Below are 13,967 nucleotides of genomic sequence, written 5' to 3' on the forward strand. Positions count from 1 at the left end.
GTGACACTGGGCTTAGGATCTGCATAGGAAACACACACACAAGCACACACCTACCTTTGTTGCCTGCAGATGCCTCCTTGGCTGTCCCCAAACGGTATCAAACCAACACCCACGGGAAGCTGTAAGCATAGAGGACATGCCTGCACCCCATTGGACTTACCTGTGTGGGTTAAATCCGGGTTATTTGACAACCTATGGCGGTGATGGTTCTGCTCAGGCAGAGCAGTGCTGATGCTCCTCATAAAGCTGTCGCTGCTGTGAAGGTTCTAGGTGACATCACAATCCCTATGGTTACATACACGACAAAGCTGGGTTGTTGTTGTTTACACTCTGCAAGGCCTGTGGAAGTGAGTGACATCATAGCACTGTAGTTCTGAGGGTTCTAGATGGATGCAACAATCTCCTGTTGCTTCTATGAAGGCCATAATAGACGACATCACCAAACAGCTCCATAGTCACATACACAGCAAAGGAGAGATGTTGTTTACACCTAGTGATGTCAGTGGTATTGAGTGACATCACAGCACAGTGCTAAGGCTCCTGGGCCTGGACACAGCAGCGGCTGCAATATCTCAACGGAGAATACGTTTATATATATGTGTGTGTGTGCGCGTATATATATATATATATATATATATATATATATATATATATATATATATTTCTCCGCCGAAATCACTTTTAAACCCATTTCCACCTTTTTTTCCCTTCTCTTCCTCTTACTTTTTTTTCACGTTTTTTTACGTTTTTCTCCTTTTCGCCTCTTTTCTGGGCGTATTATTCTTCTTTTTCTTCTTTTTTTTCGTCTAATGCATACCCCATCAGTGCAGCAATGCTTATTCAATACCGCCAGCAGATGGAGACACTGGGGGATAATTTTCTAAGGATTTATACTGATTTTTCCTGTCTGAATTTGTCGCACAGAAAGTTGCAGGCCAAATATGTGTGACATTTCTGCGACTTTAGCTTCTAGAGCATTTTTACAACATTATACATAGGTGCTGAATACATAAAAAGCGACTGTTCAGCGACAGACAAGTCGCATCGGCTGAAAGTAGGCCAGAATGTCAGTCCATGTTGGAGCAGGTTTAGATACAGTCTAAAGCATAGATCTCAAAGTCTGTGCACAGAATTTAGCAAGGGCCTCGCACCTTCTGATGCATCAGGTAGGTGCACTATAGCATAGCCTAACCCTCTGTACTTTGGTCTATATTGATGCGGGACATAGACAGCCAGCTGATGACCAATCCATTAGTGCAATGGATGGCTGGAAGCATTTGTCTTTGCCTTTGCAATACCACAGAAGCAATGCATGGTCAATGTACAGCAATGACACACCTGTGTGAACAGCCAGGAGACCCCCCCATGTTATGTTACATAGTTACATAGTTAGTACGGTCGAAAAAAGACATATGTCCATCAAGTTCAACCAGGGAATTAAGGGGTAGGGGTGTGGCGCGATATTGGGGAAGGGATGAGATTTTATATTTCTTCATAAGCATTAATCTTATTTTGTCAATTAGGAACATTCAGCACCCACCCGCTATCAAGGCAGCTGCCTATCATGTCATGCCCTACCTGCACAGGTGTGCTGGCTACTCAAATGATCCAATTAAGGAGGCCATTTAGTCAGCAGCAGCAGAAGTCCTGTGCCTGGACGCTCCAACAGCGGCCAGACACAAGCAGAAGCAGCAGAAGCAGCAGCAGCACCACCTTTTGTTTTTTGGCTGCAGCAGCAGCAGCAGCAGCAGCAGCAAGGCCCACAGGGCTGGCTAGCTGGCTAGCCAGCAAGCAGGTAGCAATGAAAGTAGGAATCTTTCTTTTTAACCCTGTAAGGGGGTGGTGCACTGTACCCGAAGATACTGCCATATCGGGTCAATGCATAGGGCGACGGAAGCAAGCTTCGAAATCGGCCCCCGTTCTCAAAAATCCATTTAATATATGGTCCCCAGATAGGGGACGTATCAGATATTAAACTGATAAGAACAGATACTACACTTGATCTTAGCCAAAAGGCCGAGAAGCGATAACCGTGAAAGGGGCGGGCCCAACAAGGTCCCCTTCATGGGCACTATCACTGCTTGCTGTCAGGGAGGCTGCCAGACAATTTTCCATGCACACTCTGGGCTGGGGGGCAGTCAACCACCAGTACACACAGCAGAACCTAAACCCATACCATTATTGCTAAGCAGCAAGACAGGGGCCCATTGCACTCCCACGGGGCCTTTTTAAATGCAATCCATAACCCGGATTTGCCAGGAACCCTTCTTACTCCTCCTACTTGCATGTGACACTGGGCTTAGGATCTGCATAGGAAACACACACACAAGCACACACCTACCTTTGTTGCCTGCAGATGCCTCCTTGGCTGTCCCCAAACGGTATCAAACCAACACCCACGGGAAGCTGTAAGCATAGAGGACATGCCTGCACCCCATTGGACTTACCTGTGTGGGTTAAATCCGGGTTATTTGACAACCTATGGCGGTGATGGTTCTGCTCAGGCAGAGCAGTGCTGATGCTCCTCATAAAGCTGTCGCTGCTGTGAAGGTTCTAGGTGACATCACAATCCCTATGGTTACATACACGACAAAGCTGGGTTGTTGTTGTTTACACTCTGCAAGGCCTGTGGAAGTGAGTGACATCATAGCACTGTAGTTCTGAGGGTTCTAGATGGATGCAACAATCTCCTGTTGCTTCTATGAAGGCCATAATAGACGACATCACCAAACAGCTCCATAGTCACATACACAGCAAAGGAGAGATGTTGTTTACACCTAGTGATGTCAGTGGTATTGAGTGACATCACAGCACAGTGCTAAGGCTCCTGGGCCTGGACACAGCAGCGGCTGCAATATCTCAACGGAGAATACGTTTATATATATGTGTGTGTGTGCGCGTATATATATATATATATATATATATATATATATATATATATTTCTCCGCCGAAATCACTTTTAAACCCATTTCCACCTTTTTTTCCCTTCTCTTCCTCTTACTTTTTTTTCACGTTTTTTTACGTTTTTCTCCTTTTCGCCTCTTTTCTGGGCGTATTATTCTTCTTTTTCTTCTTTTTTTTCGTCTAATGCATACCCCATCAGTGCAGCAATGCTTATTCAATACCGCCAGCAGATGGAGACACTGGGGGATAATTTTCTAAGGATTTATACTGATTTTTCCTGTCTGAATTTGTCGCACAGAAAGTTGCAGGCCAAATATGTGTGACATTTCTGCGACTTTAGCTTCTAGAGCATTTTTACAACATTATACATAGGTGCTGAATACATAAAAAGCGACTGTTCAGCGACAGACAAGTCGCATCGGCTGAAAGTAGGCCAGAATGTCAGTCCATGTTGGAGCAGGTTTAGATACAGTCTAAAGCATAGATCTCAAAGTCTGTGCACAGAATTTAGCAAGGGCCTCGCACCTTCTGATGCATCAGGTAGGTGCACTATAGCATAGCCTAACCCTCTGTACTTTGGTCTATATTGATGCGGGACATAGACAGCCAGCTGATGACCAATCCATTAGTGCAATGGATGGCTGGAAGCATTTGTCTTTGCCTTTGCAATACCACAGAAGCAATGCATGGTCAATGTACAGCAATGACACACCTGTGTGAACAGCCAGGAGACCCCCCCATGTTATGTTACATAGTTACATAGTTAGTACGGTCGAAAAAAGACATATGTCCATCAAGTTCAACCAGGGAATTAAGGGGTAGGGGTGTGGCGCGATATTGGGGAAGGGATGAGATTTTATATTTCTTCATAAGCATTAATCTTATTTTGTCAATTAGGAACATTCAGCACCCACCCGCTATCAAGGCAGCTGCCTATCATGTCATGCCCTACCTGCACAGGTGTGCTGGCTACTCAAATGATCCAATTAAGGAGGCCATTTAGTCAGCAGCAGCAGAAGTCCTGTGCCTGGACGCTCCAACAGCGGCCAGACACAAGCAGAAGCAGCAGAAGCAGCAGCAGCACCACCTTTTGTTTTTTGGCTGCAGCAGCAGCAGCAGCAGCAGCAAGGCCCACAGGGCTGGCTAGCTGGCTAGCCAGCAAGCAGGTAGCAATGAAAGTAGGAATCTTTCTTTTTAACCCTGTAAGGGGGTGGTGCACTGTACCCGAAGATACTGCCATATCGGGTCAATGCATAGGGCGACGGAAGCAAGCTTCGAAATCGGCCCCCGTTCTCAAAAATCCATTTAATATATGGTCCCCAGATAGGGGACGTATCAGATATTAAACTGATAAGAACAGATACTACACTTGATCTTAGCCAAAAGGCCGAGAAGCGATAACCGTGAAAGGGGCGGGCCCAACAAGGTCCCCTTCATGGGCACTATCACTGCTTGCTGTCAGGGAGGCTGCCAGACAATTTTCCATGCACACTCTGGGCTGGGGGGCAGTCAACCACCAGTACACACAGCAGAACCTAAACCCATACCATTATTGCTAAGCAGCAAGACAGGGGCCCATTGCACTCCCACGGGGCCTTTTTAAATGCAATCCATAACCCGGATTTGCCAGGAACCCTTCTTACTCCTCCTACTTGCATGTGACACTGGGCTTAGGATCTGCATAGGAAACACACACACAAGCACACACCTACCTTTGTTGCCTGCAGATGCCTCCTTGGCTGTCCCCAAACGGTATCAAACCAACACCCACGGGAAGCTGTAAGCATAGAGGACATGCCTGCACCCCATTGGACTTACCTGTGTGGGTTAAATCCGGGTTATTTGACAACCTATGGCGGTGATGGTTCTGCTCAGGCAGAGCAGTGCTGATGCTCCTCATAAAGCTGTCGCTGCTGTGAAGGTTCTAGGTGACATCACAATCCCTATGGTTACATACACGACAAAGCTGGGTTGTTGTTGTTTACACTCTGCAAGGCCTGTGGAAGTGAGTGACATCATAGCACTGTAGTTCTGAGGGTTCTAGATGGATGCAACAATCTCCTGTTGCTTCTATGAAGGCCATAATAGACGACATCACCAAACAGCTCCATAGTCACATACACAGCAAAGGAGAGATGTTGTTTACACCTAGTGATGTCAGTGGTATTGAGTGACATCACAGCACAGTGCTAAGGCTCCTGGGCCTGGACACAGCAGCGGCTGCAATATCTCAACGGAGAATACGTTTATATATATGTGTGTGTGTGCGCGTATATATATATATATATATATATATATATATATATATATATATATATATATATTTCTCCGCCGAAATCACTTTTAAACCCATTTCCACCTTTTTTTCCCTTCTCTTCCTCTTACTTTTTTTTCACGTTTTTTTACGTTTTTCTCCTTTTCGCCTCTTTTCTGGGCGTATTATTCTTCTTTTTCTTCTTTTTTTTCGTCTAATGCATACCCCATCAGTGCAGCAATGCTTATTCAATACCGCCAGCAGATGGAGACACTGGGGGATAATTTTCTAAGGATTTATACTGATTTTTCCTGTCTGAATTTGTCGCACAGAAAGTTGCAGGCCAAATATGTGTGACATTTCTGCGACTTTAGCTTCTAGAGCATTTTTACAACATTATACATAGGTGCTGAATACATAAAAAGCGACTGTTCAGCGACAGACAAGTCGCATCGGCTGAAAGTAGGCCAGAATGTCAGTCCATGTTGGAGCAGGTTTAGATACAGTCTAAAGCATAGATCTCAAAGTCTGTGCACAGAATTTAGCAAGGGCCTCGCACCTTCTGATGCATCAGGTAGGTGCACTATAGCATAGCCTAACCCTCTGTACTTTGGTCTATATTGATGCGGGACATAGACAGCCAGCTGATGACCAATCCATTAGTGCAATGGATGGCTGGAAGCATTTGTCTTTGCCTTTGCAATACCACAGAAGCAATGCATGGTCAATGTACAGCAATGACACACCTGTGTGAACAGCCAGGAGACCCCCCCATGTTATGTTACATAGTTACATAGTTAGTACGGTCGAAAAAAGACATATGTCCATCAAGTTCAACCAGGGAATTAAGGGGTAGGGGTGTGGCGCGATATTGGGGAAGGGATGAGATTTTATATTTCTTCATAAGCATTAATCTTATTTTGTCAATTAGGAACATTCAGCACCCACCCGCTATCAAGGCAGCTGCCTATCATGTCATGCCCTACCTGCACAGGTGTGCTGGCTACTCAAATGATCCAATTAAGGAGGCCATTTAGTCAGCAGCAGCAGAAGTCCTGTGCCTGGACGCTCCAACAGCGGCCAGACACAAGCAGAAGCAGCAGAAGCAGCAGCAGCACCACCTTTTGTTTTTTGGCTGCAGCAGCAGCAGCAGCAGCAGCAAGGCCCACAGGGCTGGCTAGCTGGCTAGCCAGCAAGCAGGTAGCAATGAAAGTAGGAATCTTTCTTTTTAACCCTGTAAGGGGGTGGTGCACTGTACCCGAAGATACTGCCATATCGGGTCAATGCATAGGGCGACGGAAGCAAGCTTCGAAATCGGCCCCCGTTCTCAAAAATCCATTTAATATATGGTCCCCAGATAGGGGACGTATCAGATATTAAACTGATAAGAACAGATACTACACTTGATCTTAGCCAAAAGGCCGAGAAGCGATAACCGTGAAAGGGGCGGGCCCAACAAGGTCCCCTTCATGGGCACTATCACTGCTTGCTGTCAGGGAGGCTGCCAGACAATTTTCCATGCACACTCTGGGCTGGGGGGCAGTCAACCACCAGTACACACAGCAGAACCTAAACCCATACCATTATTGCTAAGCAGCAAGACAGGGGCCCATTGCACTCCCACGGGGCCTTTTTAAATGCAATCCATAACCCGGATTTGCCAGGAACCCTTCTTACTCCTCCTACTTGCATGTGACACTGGGCTTAGGATCTGCATAGGAAACACACACACAAGCACACACCTACCTTTGTTGCCTGCAGATGCCTCCTTGGCTGTCCCCAAACGGTATCAAACCAACACCCACGGGAAGCTGTAAGCATAGAGGACATGCCTGCACCCCATTGGACTTACCTGTGTGGGTTAAATCCGGGTTATTTGACAACCTATGGCGGTGATGGTTCTGCTCAGGCAGAGCAGTGCTGATGCTCCTCATAAAGCTGTCGCTGCTGTGAAGGTTCTAGGTGACATCACAATCCCTATGGTTACATACACGACAAAGCTGGGTTGTTGTTGTTTACACTCTGCAAGGCCTGTGGAAGTGAGTGACATCATAGCACTGTAGTTCTGAGGGTTCTAGATGGATGCAACAATCTCCTGTTGCTTCTATGAAGGCCATAATAGACGACATCACCAAACAGCTCCATAGTCACATACACAGCAAAGGAGAGATGTTGTTTACACCTAGTGATGTCAGTGGTATTGAGTGACATCACAGCACAGTGCTAAGGCTCCTGGGCCTGGACACAGCAGCGGCTGCAATATCTCAACGGAGAATACGTTTATATATATGTGTGTGTGTGCGCGTATATATATATATATATATATATATATATATATATATATATATTTCTCCGCCGAAATCACTTTTAAACCCATTTCCACCTTTTTTTCCCTTCTCTTCCTCTTACTTTTTTTTCACGTTTTTTTACGTTTTTCTCCTTTTCGCCTCTTTTCTGGGCGTATTATTCTTCTTTTTCTTCTTTTTTTTCGTCTAATGCATACCCCATCAGTGCAGCAATGCTTATTCAATACCGCCAGCAGATGGAGACACTGGGGGATAATTTTCTAAGGATTTATACTGATTTTTCCTGTCTGAATTTGTCGCACAGAAAGTTGCAGGCCAAATATGTGTGACATTTCTGCGACTTTAGCTTCTAGAGCATTTTTACAACATTATACATAGGTGCTGAATACATAAAAAGCGACTGTTCAGCGACAGACAAGTCGCATCGGCTGAAAGTAGGCCAGAATGTCAGTCCATGTTGGAGCAGGTTTAGATACAGTCTAAAGCATAGATCTCAAAGTCTGTGCACAGAATTTAGCAAGGGCCTCGCACCTTCTGATGCATCAGGTAGGTGCACTATAGCATAGCCTAACCCTCTGTACTTTGGTCTATATTGATGCGGGACATAGACAGCCAGCTGATGACCAATCCATTAGTGCAATGGATGGCTGGAAGCATTTGTCTTTGCCTTTGCAATACCACAGAAGCAATGCATGGTCAATGTACAGCAATGACACACCTGTGTGAACAGCCAGGAGACCCCCCCATGTTATGTTACATAGTTACATAGTTAGTACGGTCGAAAAAAGACATATGTCCATCAAGTTCAACCAGGGAATTAAGGGGTAGGGGTGTGGCGCGATATTGGGGAAGGGATGAGATTTTATATTTCTTCATAAGCATTAATCTTATTTTGTCAATTAGGAACATTCAGCACCCACCCGCTATCAAGGCAGCTGCCTATCATGTCATGCCCTACCTGCACAGGTGTGCTGGCTACTCAAATGATCCAATTAAGGAGGCCATTTAGTCAGCAGCAGCAGAAGTCCTGTGCCTGGACGCTCCAACAGCGGCCAGACACAAGCAGAAGCAGCAGAAGCAGCAGCAGCACCACCTTTTGTTTTTTGGCTGCAGCAGCAGCAGCAGCAGCAGCAAGGCCCACAGGGCTGGCTAGCTGGCTAGCCAGCAAGCAGGTAGCAATGAAAGTAGGAATCTTTCTTTTTAACCCTGTAAGGGGGTGGTGCACTGTACCCGAAGATACTGCCATATCGGGTCAATGCATAGGGCGACGGAAGCAAGCTTCGAAATCGGCCCCCGTTCTCAAAAATCCATTTAATATATGGTCCCCAGATAGGGGACGTATCAGTTATTAAACTGATAAGAACAGATACTACACTTGATCTTAGCCAAAAGGCCGAGAAGCGATAACCGTGAAAGGGGCGGGCCCAACAAGGTCCCCTTCATGGGCACTATCACTGCTTGCTGTCAGGGAGGCTGCCAGACAATTTTCCATGCACACTCTGGGCTGGGGGGCAGTCAACCACCAGTACACACAGCAGAACCTAAACCCATACCATTATTGCTAAGCAGCAAGACAGGGGCCCATTGCACTCCCACGGGGCCTTTTTAAATGCAATCCATAACCCGGATTTGCCAGGAACCCTTCTTACTCCTCCTACTTGCATGTGACACTGGGCTTAGGATCTGCATAGGAAACACACACACAAGCACACACCTACCTTTGTTGCCTGCAGATGCCTCCTTGGCTGTCCCCAAACGGTATCAAACCAACACCCACGGGAAGCTGTAAGCATAGAGGACATGCCTGCACCCCATTGGACTTACCTGTGTGGGTTAAATCCGGGTTATTTGACAACCTATGGCGGTGATGGTTCTGCTCAGGCAGAGCAGTGCTGATGCTCCTCATAAAGCTGTCGCTGCTGTGAAGGTTCTAGGTGACATCACAATCCCTATGGTTACATACACGACAAAGCTGGGTTGTTGTTGTTTACACTCTGCAAGGCCTGTGGAAGTGAGTGACATCATAGCACTGTAGTTCTGAGGGTTCTAGATGGATGCAACAATCTCCTGTTGCTTCTATGAAGGCCATAATAGACGACATCACCAAACAGCTCCATAGTCACATACACAGCAAAGGAGAGATGTTGTTTACACCTAGTGATGTCAGTGGTATTGAGTGACATCACAGCACAGTGCTAAGGCTCCTGGGCCTGGACACAGCAGCGGCTGCAATATCTCAACGGAGAATACGTTTATATATATGTGTGTGTGTGCGCGTATATATATATATATATATATATATATATATATATATATATTTCTCCGCCGAAATCACTTTTAAACCCATTTCCACCTTTTTTTCCCTTCTCTTCCTCTTACTTTTTTTTCACGTTTTTTTACGTTTTTCTCCTTTTCGCCTCTTTTCTGGGCGTATTATTCTTCTTTTTCTTCTTTTTTTTCGTCTAATGCATACCCCATCAGTGCAGCAATGCTTATTCAATACCGCCAGCAGATGGAGACACTGGGGGATAATTTTCTAAGGATTTATACTGATTTTTCCTGTCTGAATTTGTCGCACAGAAAGTTGCAGGCCAAATATGTGTGACATTTCTGCGACTTTAGCTTCTAGAGCATTTTTACAACATTATACATAGGTGCTGAATACATAAAAAGCGACTGTTCAGCGACAGACAAGTCGCATCGGCTGAAAGTAGGCCAGAATGTCAGTCCATGTTGGAGCAGGTTTAGATACAGTCTAAAGCATAGATCTCAAAGTCTGTGCACAGAATTTAGCAAGGGCCTCGCACCTTCTGATGCATCAGGTAGGTGCACTATAGCATAGCCTAACCCTCTGTACTTTGGTCTATATTGATGCGGGACATAGACAGCCAGCTGATGACCAATCCATTAGTGCAATGGATGGCTGGAAGCATTTGTCTTTGCCTTTGCAATACCACAGAAGCAATGCATGGTCAATGTACAGCAATGACACACCTGTGTGAACAGCCAGGAGACCCCCCCATGTTATGTTACATAGTTACATAGTTAGTACGGTCGAAAAAAGACATATGTCCATCAAGTTCAACCAGGGAATTAAGGGGTAGGGGTGTGGCGCGATATTGGGGAAGGGATGAGATTTTATATTTCTTCATAAGCATTAATCTTATTTTGTCAATTAGGAACATTCAGCACCCACCCGCTATCAAGGCAGCTGCCTATCATGTCATGCCCTACCTGCACAGGTGTGCTGGCTACTCAAATGATCCAATTAAGGAGGCCATTTAGTCAGCAGCAGCAGAAGTCCTGTGCCTGGACGCTCCAACAGCGGCCAGACACAAGCAGAAGCAGCAGAAGCAGCAGCAGCACCACCTTTTGTTTTTTGGCTGCAGCAGCAGCAGCAGCAGCAGCAAGGCCCACAGGGCTGGCTAGCTGGCTAGCCAGCAAGCAGGTAGCAATGAAAGTAGGAATCTTTCTTTTTAACCCTGTAAGGGGGTGGTGCACTGTACCCGAAGATACTGCCATATCGGGTCAATGCATAGGGCGACGGAAGCAAGCTTCGAAATCGGCCCCCGTTCTCAAAAATCCATTTAATATATGGTCCCCAGATAGGGGACGTATCAGATATTAAACTGATAAGAACAGATACTACACTTGATCTTAGCCAAAAGGCCGAGAAGCGATAACCGTGAAAGGGGCGGGCCCAACAAGGTCCCCTTCATGGGCACTATCACTGCTTGCTGTCAGGGAGGCTGCCAGACAATTTTCCATGCACACTCTGGGCTGGGGGGCAGTCAACCACCAGTACACACAGCAGAACCTAAACCCATACCATTATTGCTAAGCAGCAAGACAGGGGCCCATTGCACTCCCACGGGGCCTTTTTAAATGCAATCCATAACCCGGATTTGCCAGGAACCCTTCTTACTCCTCCTACTTGCATGTGACACTGGGCTTAGGATCTGCATAGGAAACACACACACAAGCACACACCTACCTTTGTTGCCTGCAGATGCCTCCTTGGCTGTCCCCAAACGGTATCAAACCAACACCCACGGGAAGCTGTAAGCATAGAGGACATGCCTGCACCCCATTGGACTTACCTGTGTGGGTTAAATCCGGGTTATTTGACAACCTATGGCGGTGATGGTTCTGCTCAGGCAGAGCAGTGCTGATGCTCCTCATAAAGCTGTCGCTGCTGTGAAGGTTCTAGGTGACATCACAATCCCTATGGTTACATACACGACAAAGCTGGGTTGTTGTTGTTTACACTCTGCAAGGCCTGTGGAAGTGAGTGACATCATAGCACTGTAGTTCTGAGGGTTCTAGATGGATGCAACAATCTCCTGTTGCTTCTATGAAGGCCATAATAGACGACATCACCAAACAGCTCCATAGTCACATACACAGCAAAGGAGAGATGTTGTTTACACCTAGTGATGTCAGTGGTATTGAGTGACATCACAGCACAGTGCTAAGGCTCCTGGGCCTGGACACAGCAGCGGCTGCAATATCTCAACGGAGAATACGTTTATATATATGTGTGTGTGTGCGCGTATATATATATATATATATATATATATATATATATATATATATATTTCTCCGCCGAAATCACTTTTAAACCCATTTCCATCTTTTTTTCCCTTCTCTTCCTCTTACTTTTTTTTCACGTTTTTTTACGTTTTTCTCCTTTTCGCCTCTTTTCTGGGCGTATTATTCTTCTTTTTCTTCTTTTTTTTCGTCTAATGCATACCCCATCAGTGCAGCAATGCTTATTCAATACCGCCAGCAGATGGAGACACTGGGGGATAATTTTCTAAGGATTTATACTGATTTTTCCTGTCTGAATTTGTCGCACAGAAAGTTGCAGGCCAAATATGTGTGACATTTCTGCGACTTTAGCTTCTAGAGCATTTTTACAACATTATACATAGGTGCTGAATACATAAAAAGCGACTGTTCAGCGACAGACAAGTCGCATCGGCTGAAAGTAGGCCAGAATGTCAGTCCATGTTGGAGCAGGTTTAGATACAGTCTAAAGCATAGATCTCAAAGTCTGTGCACAGAATTTAGCAAGGGCCTCGCACCTTCTGATGCATCAGGTAGGTGCACTATAGCATAGCCTAACCCTCTGTACTTTGGTCTATATTGATGCGGGACATAGACAGCCAGCTGATGACCAATCCATTAGTGCAATGGATGGCTGGAAGCATTTGTCTTTGCCTTTGCAATACCACAGAAGCAATGCATGGTCAATGTACAGCAATGACACACCTGTGTGAACAGCCAGGAGACCCCCCCATGTTATGTTACATAGTTACATAGTTAGTACGGTCGAAAAAAGACATATGTCCATCAAGTTCAACCAGGGAATTAAGGGGTAGGGGTGTGGCGCGATATTGGGGAAGGGATGAGATTTTATATTTCTTCATAAGCATTAATCTTATTTTGTCAATTAGGAACATTCAGCACCCACCCGCTATCAAGGCAGCTGCCTATCATGTCATGCCCTACCTGCACAGGTGTGCTGGCTACTCAAATGATCCAATTAAGGAGGCCATTTAGTCAGCAGCAGCAGAAGTCCTGTGCCTGGACGCTCCAACAGCGGCCAGACACAAGCAGAAGCAGCAGAAGCAGCAGCAGCACCACCTTTTGTTTTTTGGCTGCAGCAGCAGCAGCAGCAGCAGCAAGGCCCACAGGGCTGGCTAGCTGGCTAGCCAGCAAGCAGGTAGCAATGAAAGTAGGAATCTTTCTTTTTAACCCTGTAAGGGGGTGGTGCACTGTACCCGAAGATACTGCCATATCGGGTCAATGCATAGGGCGACGGAAGCAAGCTTCGAAATCGGCCCCCGTTCTCAAAAATCCATTTAATATATGGTCCCCAGATAGGGGACGTATCAGATATTAAACTGATAAGAACAGATACTACACTTGATCTTAGCCAAAAGGCCGAGAAGCGATAACCGTGAAAGGGGCGGGCCCAACAAGGTCCCCTTCATGGGCACTATCACTGCTTGCTGTCAGGGAGGCTGCCAGACAATTTTCCATGCACACTCTGGGCTGGGGGGCAGTCAACCACCAGTACACACAGCAGAACCTAAACCCATACCATTATTGCTAAGCAGCAAGACAGGGGCCCATTGCACTCCCACGGGGCCTTTTTAAATGCAATCCATAACCCGGATTTGCCAGGAACCCTTCTTACTCCTCCTACTTGCATGTGACACTGGGCTTAGGATCTGCATAGGAAACACACACACAAGCACACACCTACCTTTGTTGCCTGCAGATGCCTCCTTGGCTGTCCCCAAACGGTATCAAACCAACACCCACGGGAAGCTGTAAGCATAGAGGACATGCCTGCACCCCATTGGACTTACCTGTGTGGGTTAAATCCGGGTTATTTGACAACCTATGGCGGTGATGGTTCTGCTCAGGCAGAGCAGTGCTGATGCTCCTCATAAAGCTGTCGCTGCTGTGAAGGTTCTAGGTGACATCACAA

At 46.2% G+C, this 13,967-nt stretch overlaps 6 non-coding genes across 6 annotated transcripts; all 6 read right to left on the reverse strand.

Annotated features, from left to right (window-relative positions):
* Positions 1 to 1,837: 1,837 nt before the first annotated feature.
* Positions 1,838 to 2,028, reverse strand: LOC130306576 (U2 spliceosomal RNA). Its single transcript, XR_008855911.1, has one exon. It is a non-coding gene; the product is annotated as a U2 spliceosomal RNA (small nuclear RNA).
* Positions 2,029 to 4,113: 2,085 nt separating this feature from the next.
* On the reverse strand, positions 4,114 to 4,304 carry LOC130306577 (U2 spliceosomal RNA). The gene has a single exon (XR_008855912.1). It is a non-coding gene; the product is annotated as a U2 spliceosomal RNA (small nuclear RNA).
* A 2,097-nt stretch (positions 4,305 to 6,401) lies between these two features.
* LOC130306578 (U2 spliceosomal RNA) lies at positions 6,402 to 6,592 on the reverse strand. Its single transcript, XR_008855913.1, has one exon. It is a non-coding gene; the product is annotated as a U2 spliceosomal RNA (small nuclear RNA).
* A 2,087-nt stretch (positions 6,593 to 8,679) lies between these two features.
* LOC130306584 (U2 spliceosomal RNA) lies at positions 8,680 to 8,870 on the reverse strand. The gene has a single exon (XR_008855919.1). It is a non-coding gene; the product is annotated as a U2 spliceosomal RNA (small nuclear RNA).
* Positions 8,871 to 10,955: 2,085 nt separating this feature from the next.
* LOC130306579 (U2 spliceosomal RNA) lies at positions 10,956 to 11,146 on the reverse strand. Its single transcript, XR_008855914.1, has one exon. It is a non-coding gene; the product is annotated as a U2 spliceosomal RNA (small nuclear RNA).
* Positions 11,147 to 13,235: 2,089 nt separating this feature from the next.
* On the reverse strand, positions 13,236 to 13,426 carry LOC130306580 (U2 spliceosomal RNA). Its single transcript, XR_008855915.1, has one exon. It is a non-coding gene; the product is annotated as a U2 spliceosomal RNA (small nuclear RNA).
* Positions 13,427 to 13,967: the final 541 nt, after the last annotated feature.

Source organism: Hyla sarda, unplaced genomic scaffold (genome assembly GCF_029499605.1).
Source record: "Hyla sarda isolate aHylSar1 unplaced genomic scaffold, aHylSar1.hap1 scaffold_1382, whole genome shotgun sequence".
In the NCBI taxonomy this organism is placed as follows: Eukaryota; Metazoa; Chordata; class Amphibia; order Anura; family Hylidae; genus Hyla; species Hyla sarda.